Raw genomic sequence first — 9,060 nt, 5'->3', positions numbered from 1 at the left:
TCAAAAACTTTTAAGAATATTTACGCTCGGCTTTACAGTTCATAACCTCATTTGCGCCCCCAACATGATCTTCTAGACAAAGCATCAGATCAAGCCGCTTTGACAAAAGCTTCATGCAGCGTGTTTACGAATAATAATCTGCTTAAACCTCGTAACATCAGACAGATTCTTCCATCAAATACTAACTGTTCGATGGATTGGACTTCCGAACAATAACTAAACTCCTATAGCATGCCGCTATGTTATATTGGTCTATGCTGGCATGCAGAATGATTTAATCTCTACTCGAAAAAGACAGCGATGACAAGAAGAGGAAAGTAGGTGAGTGGTTACTATTGGTGAAGATAGAGCGACGGAGGAAATATTTGATGTATATTATTATGATAATACCCTCAACCATATTCGCCGGCGGAGGATTCATGATGAAATGTAGTAGTCAATTTAAGTAACGAGCGCACCTGTTTACAAATAAATTATGATCACTCTCTTTTTTGATGAACCGACTTTAAATTCATACCATCTCAGTATATTCTATTAGATAAAGCTGAACATAATAGTAACCATCGGATGAATGACTCAATGTTCACTCGGAAAAAAGTGTTCAAATGAATGCGCAAAACCTCAGGAATTGAAACTATCCATAACTATAAGAAAATTGTGGCCTTAAGATATGAGTACTTTCGTTTCACGGACAAGGAAATCATAAACGCTACCCCCTCCTTTCAAGTTGGATTTAGAAGCAATTGCAACGTCATAAGTGATTTTTCATGATAAATTGATCATGCAAATCCCAAACAATAATATCATAAAGATAACCAGAAATATCTCTAAGTTGAAATATCTCTTCGATCAAATGTTCTAATTTCTAGATTTAAAAAAATGTTCTAATTTACTGACTGTTAACTTGGATCGTCAAGACAAAATCTGCGGATTCCTACTTCCATAAAAAATGAGATCACTTGCTCTGCTTGGATGCAACTGTGCGTTGGACAGTGGAAATACCATCGACAAATTTCGTACGGAAGAGAACGTTGGCATTGTTGAACATCCCTTCCTTCAAAGAGACAACGATGAACTGCAATATAGAAAGACCAAAATCAAGAGAGGCTCCAGAGACTAGAGCAAATAGCGATGGCAATGATATATGCTGCCATGTGAGCTAGATTGATTCTGGACAAAAGGCTATGTTGCAGAGCCCATGTAGCCAACCTGACTTAGTAGAAAGAGGATTGATTTTTTTACGATAAAAACCATTTACTATGCCCATATAATTCATTCAAAAGTCGTGTTATTTTCATGATTGACCCAAAACTCAGTTCCCATTTACAATCTAAACTTTTTGTCCGTAATCTTAATTATTCCCTCTGAATTATTTACCATATCAAAAGAATTCAAGTTGCCGAGTTCAATGATTGATCTTGATAAACAAATTTAATGTGCTCACCATACACCCCTTCCTACGACAAATTCAAAATCTCTCAGCAAATACTTCAGTTTCACTTTGAGGAGTAGTGGTATAGTAAGTGACACATGCGCCGTTATTCCATAAATACTTGTCTCTATGTTCATGTATAAAAGATATAAATAAAATTTGCCAATGCGATTATCTTCAGATTTTCGCCTAGACACCAGACTGAACCTACAATACCCATATCATCTAAGCCACCTATAATGAGCATTCAGGTTATCCTCGTGATTCTCATGGACGTTATGCTTGTCTTTTACCAGGAAGTTTATGTACCTGGGAATGAGGAAAGTGACTTTTAATCATCCTTCCTATGTTCTGCGTGTGGCTTAAATCAAGTGCTGCATCAACCTGTCACGTATCATCATTTGCAGATCATCGACAAAAAAGAGACCAAATGCACATGAAATCACATCTTATAACAAAAAATGATACCTCGTCTAGTATATATAGAGGAGCTGGTTTGAAGAGAAGCAATGCGAGGATTAGAGAAAGAGCAAGTAAAGATCGCTGCCCTCCACTCAGTTCTGATAGGGACTGCTTCCAGACGCCTCCAAATGCAACACGAACCTCAAGCCCATCTAAGAAGCTGCATCCTTCCGGAGGCTCAAGCTTTGCTGTTGTGCCAGGTAACAGGGCAGAAAATATTGATCCAAAGTCACTGAAGGAAATGTTGATAAAAATCAGGAACACTAAGAGAATTAGATATATCTTAAACCATAAAACTATAGAAAGCACACAAGTAGCATGAAAGAACTTACTTGTTAACCCTAACCCAAGTAACTTTTAGTGTTTCCTTCTTCTTCTCATCAAGTTCTCGAATAACCTTCTTTATCTTCGATTTATCATTCTGCCAAAGCCAGCTACAACTTATTAGAGTAAGAAGAAATCCAAAACAAAAGCATTATCCGGCAGATAGACAGCAACTGACCTCAATAATGTTCTTCTTGGACATCAGCCCATTACATTCATCTTCTGCTTTCTCGAACATTGACATAACTTTCTTGTTTACTCTTTTCTCAAGCCTTCAGAGACCGAAAGACACATATCCAATCAATTTTTGAACTTAGAGTATACAAGAAATACTAACGATTCCAATGAAGAAACGAAATGCAATTGCAAAGAATAGAAACACATCAATAAGAGTACAAAGTGAATAACACACCCAGATTGCTCAGTTTGTAATTTTTCCAGTTCCTCCATTGTCTTGCATGGATCATGAAAAGCAAAATCATAATCAGTCCCACTTCTTCCAAAGAGCTGCCTCTCAGAGGCAATCCAGGCATGTTTCTCAATCATTTTTTCCACCTTCAGAGAACAATCTTTCTGTTCCATTTCCATACGCTTTACCTGATGAAGGGAGTGAAAGACACTCTTTAGTATCCACAACGGTTAATTTTTAGTCCAAGAGAACCCGTTTGCACTTTACCTCATTTTCCATCTTCTTCTTCTCAAGATTTGTCTCACTAAGTGCAGCCTGAAGTTTTTGCTGCTCCTTGACAAAGCTACTTATCTGGGTATCACATTCCTTCAGCTTCTGTCGGATTTGATTGAGCTCCACCTGGGCCTGTTCGTGAGTCTTCCTTATAGAAGCAACCTGCAGAAGAAGATGTAAGTTGCCATTCTAAACAGCCATAGATTTTCCAGAAAGTATTCTTTTGTTACCTTGGATTTCTGTTCCTCCACATCAGAAGCTATAGCATTGATTTGACTTTGTAAAGAAGCTAGTTCACCTTCCAAATAACCATGTTCCTGTTCGACTGCTTCCATTTTCATGATGAGCCTCTCCTTTTCATTTTCATGCCCCTATTAACAGGCATGGTCAACAAGGAAGCATTCAATACCCAAACTAGGAGAAACAAGAAGAAGAGTCCATATTATTGATCTAAATGTTGATAGCTCCATTGTCGCAATATCTCATCCAATTAACACTGCAATTGCACACAAAATCCTATGCCATCTAGAAACAATCGATTATACGAATGTTTTCTTCCACGAATGATAGAATACCGAGCTGTCACAGGTAAGCTCATGCCTAGAATATCGTGCATCCACATTGTGAAGGTCAAAAGAATAATAAAGCCCACCATCTAAATGTTGATAGCTCCGTTGTCACAATATCTCATCCAATTAACACTGCAATTGCACACAAAATCCTATGCCATCTGAAACAATCGATTATACGAATGTTTTCTTTCATGAATGATAGACTACTGAGCCGTCACAGGTAAGCTCAAGCCTAGAATATCGTGCATGCACATTGTGAAGGTCAAAAGAATAAAGCCCACCTTTAAATCCTTTGATACCGATTGCATCTGAGTTTTTATTGACTTGATACTATTTTGCAAGTCCTTGAGCCTGCCTTCCCGATTATTTGAATGCTCTTTAATAGATTTCTCAAGTGAACACTGTAGCGACAGAGTTCTCATACAATATTTGCCTTTCTTTGGCTGCAGACTTTGAATCTTCAAGTTCCTGCTCAATCTTCTTCACTAATTCACCAAGCTACAATGCACATAACAATCACATTTTACAATATTAAAAAATATAGGTTTCATAGTTCTTTTGCTTTGATTAGAAATACAGGTTTAGTATTACAAATAACAATATTATTTCCATGGAAAGCAGGGAAAAGAACCTTCTGATGCTCATTCTGCTCAGCCCTGCTCTTAAATAAAGAAAGGTCATAGGCCTTCAGCTCTAACTGTGATTTGAGATCCAGGAACTTCTTTTGAAGGGGCGACAACTCAGTAATCTGTAGTTAATGTTGGATGATGAGAAAAGCTAATACGCAGGACCATAAGACAATTTAATTTCGGGTATATGCACAGCTAAAATCCACGAAAAGAAGAAAGTAGAATGGTACTTATTGCATCATCAGAACAAGATCTGCTCCAATAAAATAGTGCTATCTTCTGACTTTCATAAAGAAAAGGAAGAAAAATATATTTGGAATTCTATGTTTACTGCAGCTTTTGTGACATTTTCCACATTTTTTCTAGATTTTCCTAGTTCGAGGAACAACGTGGACCACTCTTGGAGTTTCAAAATTCCAAAAATAATCTCTTGCACTTGTCCAACCTCGGTTTTTCCCTAGCATTACAAGCCCTTAACAATTAAGAATGCTACACAATGTAATTGTCTGCTACCTTCATGTAGAAATGCAAAAGTGGCATTCGAGGTCTACCTTGGCTTCGATGGCCGATAGTCTATTCTGACATATGGCAAGTATTGATTCAGCCTCTGCCACATCAGCAAGTCGCCTCAACAGATCACCTCCACCCCTGCACCACGCAATTATTAGCATGTGGCAGTGCTTTTCTAGAAAGAATAACACCACAGGTTATGAGGCATTGTAAGAGAAGGCGGAATCCATGCACAATAAATAACGAAATTACGCAGACTAGGAAGTTACTTGCGACTTCCACCAGTTAAAAGACCGCCTGGCTGATATATATCACCTTCAAGAGTGACAATCGCAGTATGAATCTTCCTATTGAAAGCTACCTGTGAAGCACGCAACATGTAAAGATCACATTCTGAATATCCTACAATAGAAAACATTACAGTATAACTGATGACAATTGTCAGAACCTAAATCAATGTTTCTTGCAGGGAAGCACAGTGTACCAACTACCAAGTAACGATGAGGAAATTCTAGCAGGACAACATTTTCATAGTTCACTTATGCCTATTCAAATAGGATATGTGATGCTGTATCACAAACTTATGAGCACCTCAAGTCACTTACAAGCGAAGCCCAATGGATGAAAAAGTCAAAAATGAATTTGAGGCACAAGCTTTCCATATTCATTGTCGGCAGTCATATATTTGACTAAAAAATTGTGGGTCCATTTTATAAAACCACCAAAAAATGAACAACGCCTAAAGTATATCTCTCCTACTTGAACCACGGTCAGAATACATCTAGAAAACATATTTCAAAAAGAACGGTCCATGCCTTCAGAAATTATGTTCTATAAACTTACATGGAAGGACAGTAACAACTCAATGAGGCTTAAATAAATAATCAAGTTCATTGCGCCTTTCAAATTGGGTTGCCATAATATACCTCTTTTGCAGCATCCATCGTTTTGCAGACAAAAGTTGATCCAAAAACATATTCCATTACACTCTGTAATAAAAATTAATGCACTTAAGGCAACTGATGAAATGCCACAAATAAAACCCTCTTGATAATAACTGACAGATCAAACCCATTTAAAATGTTGACGGTCTATAATGAGCACCTTCAGTTCCTAGTCATAATCAACTAGAGCAAGTGCCAATTCTGCATTCTCCTTGCCAATCTGAAAATGCAGAATCTATCTTCGTTAATGACCTAAAAGACATACATAAACACCTTGACAGATAAGTTTGGATTGCATATATTAGCTCAAACAGTGACTGACCACGCCGGCAGCAGCATGCCGAACGCTAGGCGACACCACATTGGGCTGGCTTTTATTTAAAGGTATAAAAGTTACTCTTCTTTGAAGATCTCCATTTTCTATCAGTTGTTTTGCTGTCCTTTCCGTATCAACGACAACATTATACAACTTTCCGCCAGCTGCGGCCTGCAAACGTTCCAATATGTGAATATATTGGTATGTTATGTAAAAATGAGAACTGAAGATGCCACTATACTATTATACAGCTCCCACCGCTAAGGCAGTCATTGTTGAGCTATCCTTCACTTTGAATAGTCTTGCAACCACACCTTTCACTTTTGATCTATCGAAATTCTTGACGGGATCACGATATGTAAAATTAACATGTGCAAACTGTGCTAAAGGAATCTGTATGTCTTCTTTCAGCTTTTGCATCACCTCCAACTCCAGCGCACGATCCTGGAGGTCATTGATAGTCAAAAGAATGAAAAAATTAAGGAGACACATTTCAAGATAATATTGAAGGAAGACACAGAACCAGAAAGAAGAATTCACAGACCTTTATAAGAGATTCCATCTCCCCCTCCTTATAAGGAACAGATTCTAATGCTTTTTGAACATTTTCAACATCTCTTCGTCTACTATTAAGTTCATTCTCTACAGCAACAGCTTCCTCATGCTTTGACAATAGCTGCTTCCTTTTCTCTTTAAGCTCGTTTTCATAATGGGATATCTTTGCTTTCAACACCATCAGTCCTGTTTCCGCGCTCCCAACTGCTATTTTAGCATCACCTAGCTGGTCCTCAAGGCACTTTTCCTCATTTCCACTGCTCTTTCCAGCAAGGATGCCCTATTCATGGTAATCGCACTTGTACATCATGGTTTATGATTGCAGAGAAGGGACATCCACATGCATGTAGGCATCCAGAAAAAAGAATTACCAACTAATTACCTGGTAATCACTTTCTTTCTCATCCAAATTCTTCAAGAGTTCCTCGTATTTGCTCCTAAGACCAACTGTCCCTTCTTCAGCTCTTTTGACAGCGGAGGCACTCTCTTCCACAGAATGCTTTAGATCTTCTATTTTGCTAAGAATCTAGTACATCAGGAAGTAAATAGTAAAAATCGCTCGCCAATAATATGAAAAAAAGCTCATTTTTGCAAGTAGGCACAGCTACAAAATGGCAACTAGAAAAAATAAAGACTTTGCATTAACAACCGATATACCTTATCAGAATTCTTTTTCTCAGTCTGAAGGGTGTCATTTTTGTTATTGAGAATGGACACTTCCCTCACGAGATCTCGAGCAAGAGCATCTACTTTGTCTGACATCGTCTTTACGTCCCCTCCCATACTGGCTTCCTTCTGTGCAGTTAAATCAGATATCTTCTTCTCCAATTCCTGTGATTCCACTTGCATCTTCACTTTATTTTCATCTAGCTCGGAGATTTTGGCCTTTATCTGTTCGACACCGGAGACCGCATTTTCCCTTATCTTCTCAGCTTGAACGTAATCATAAGCAATGCAGAACCTCTTAAGTCGATCTAACTCTGCATTGCCATTTGCCCATTGCATGCACTGCATACGTTCTTTCCTTAACTTCTCCAAGGCAGGCAAAATTTCTTGGTCAAGTAGCTTATTTATTTCATCAACCTTGATCTGCTTCTTCTCCAGCGTTTTTGGCGCAGCCTCTTTCTTTGTCTCGTACATTCTGGTACCTGCTGCCTCCTCAAGCATGGACAAAATCTCAGGAGGCTTCATATTTAGTACCTTAGTGATGCGCCCTTGCATAATGAGGAAGTGTGGGTTGTTAACATTGAGCTGTACTGAGTGAAAGAGGTTCTGGACCTGACTAGGTTGGGCAAGCTTTCCATTTATGAGGTATTTATTCCTTCCACCGACAACGATCTGCAGAACGGGATAACTTATATGCTCAAACATCCTGTAGATACTCACTCATCTTAACAATATGCACGGGAAGGGGCACACTTCAATATCAAATTTCTCAGAAATTGTCAATGAAAGCAAAATGGGTCAGCATGATGTATTGACTGGTGCTTTTCTTTTTGTTTTCTTGATCAAAATAGCTCACTCAAAATTGAAAGAACAACCAGATAATAGACAAAACTAGACTTGACACCATCTAATTCGCCACTAAACTCCCCACTGCAACTCACAGTTTAGTTTTCCCCCATTTTGAGACAATGGCTCAAATCTTCAGTTAGACCAATGAAGTTCCCACGCCAGTAACCCAGTTTCAATGTAACAAGACTTCTCACTCCTCAATTTCATCTAAATGATTAATTTAGATCCCCGAATGGTTTTATACACTGCATAATTATGTGAAAGCCACTGCCACTCCATCTAAATGCCTAAGCTGATAACCGGAGGCAAGGATTAGTAATTTGAAGAGCTTCCTGAACAAAACCAAATTTCCACGACCATCACGCACCTGCCGCGTCACGGTGATCTCGGAGTGGTCCTCGTATCCCAGCGGGCTCCGGCCCGATCCGAGTTATCGAACACGACGGAGACCGTGGCCTTGGTGATCCCGGCCTGACCTTGCTTGTAGACGAGCTCCTGCAGGTTCGCGGCCCGGACCTGCTGCAGGTTGGTGATGCCCAGGACGAAGCAGATGGAGTCGAGGATGTTGGACTTGCCGGAGCCGTTGAGCCCCGTGATGGCGTTGAAGAAGGGGTCGAAGCCCGGGACGATGGTCCGGGTGGCGTAGGACTTGAACCCCTCCAGGCAGATCTCCCTGATGTGCATGGCGGCGTTCGATTCTGCTCAACGGGGCAGGGAAAGGAGCAGAACGAAAGCCCTAGCTGGAGCGACGGGAATGAGAGGGACGAGATCGTCAGGAATCGGCCATGGAAGAGCGCGATTTTTGGAAGGAAATGATGAGATTTTCTCCTACCGAGATTTGATGAGTTCGGAGAGAATCGGACGAAGAAATCCGGAGAGATTGCAAGACGAAAATGAGAGCAGCAAAAAGGGCGGGAAGTTGATTCTTTTTGAAAGGGAGCGAAGGGGGCTGTATTATGCAGTGAATGATAACCATTTTGTTCCGGAACGAGTTCCTGAAACAGAAATAAATTTTTCTATTTCTGATTTTGAGAAAAGAAACCCATTTGATAACGATAAAAAATTTCTATTTCTGGAACAGAAATCCATTTGATAACAGCACAAAATTTTTATTTCCTA

The 9,060-nt window shown here is 39.5% G+C and overlaps 1 pseudogene; it reads right to left on the bottom strand.

Moving 5' to 3' along the window:
- Window positions 1–743: 743 nt before the first annotated feature.
- LOC115666355 (structural maintenance of chromosomes protein 2-1-like) lies at window positions 744–8,835 on the bottom strand (annotated as a pseudogene).
- Window positions 8,836–9,060: the final 225 nt, after the last annotated feature.

The sequence above is a fragment of the Syzygium oleosum genome, unplaced genomic scaffold, assembly GCF_021117445.2.
Source record: "Syzygium oleosum isolate NSW1041296 unplaced genomic scaffold, Sole_v2.1 Sole_v2.25, whole genome shotgun sequence".
In the NCBI taxonomy this organism is placed as follows: domain Eukaryota; kingdom Viridiplantae; phylum Streptophyta; class Magnoliopsida; order Myrtales; family Myrtaceae; genus Syzygium; species Syzygium oleosum.
This window is presented reverse-complemented; position numbering and strand designations above follow the sequence as displayed.